Below are 539 nucleotides of genomic sequence, written 5' to 3'. Positions count from 1 at the left end.
CTTTTGTGTGAAAAGTGACACTGTCTTGCCTTGTGTCCCAAACTTACACATGCAAAACAAACGACTTCCTGATCTTTCCTAACTTTTTCTAAACAATGCCTTGCTATGTGACCCATCTTTTCCACATGCATAACAGACAAAGCTTTGATGAGGTCTCTCATTGTCTTGACAATGTCTAGCAATGTGACCAGCATTTCCACATGCATAACAGAGAGTAACACCTTCTGAATTTACTCTTTCTAATCTCTTTGGTCTCTGATGGAAACCGTTAGATAATCTAGTACATTCTCTCCTGCCGAATGCAGCAACTGGATGTCTAGATTCTGCAGCTTTCATTTGACTTCTTGCATTGAAATGCTGTGTCATTTTGGAAATGATTTGCTCGTATGGTGTATTTACATCTACATGCAGAGCAATGGCTTCTCGCATGTGTGAACTACTCTGTGCAATTAATGCAGATTTAAACATGAGATTTTGTTTAGTTGCATTGGGCAAACCACTGTAACAGCTAAACATTTCCCACAACCTGGATGCAAATG

General features: G+C 39.5%; 1 long non-coding RNA gene across 1 annotated transcript in view; it reads left to right on the top strand.

The window, feature by feature from the left end:
- The window catches only part of LOC107557585 (uncharacterized), a 26,890-nt gene that overhangs the window by 14,872 nt on the left and 11,479 nt on the right, over window positions 1-539 (top strand). The window lies entirely within an intron of this gene.

The sequence above is a fragment of the Sinocyclocheilus grahami genome, unplaced genomic scaffold, assembly GCF_001515645.1.
Source record: "Sinocyclocheilus grahami isolate Dianchi unplaced genomic scaffold, SAMN03320097.WGS_v1.1 scaffold609.1, whole genome shotgun sequence".
Lineage (NCBI taxonomy): Eukaryota > Metazoa > Chordata > Actinopteri > Cypriniformes > Cyprinidae > Sinocyclocheilus > Sinocyclocheilus grahami.
This window is presented reverse-complemented; position numbering and strand designations above follow the sequence as displayed.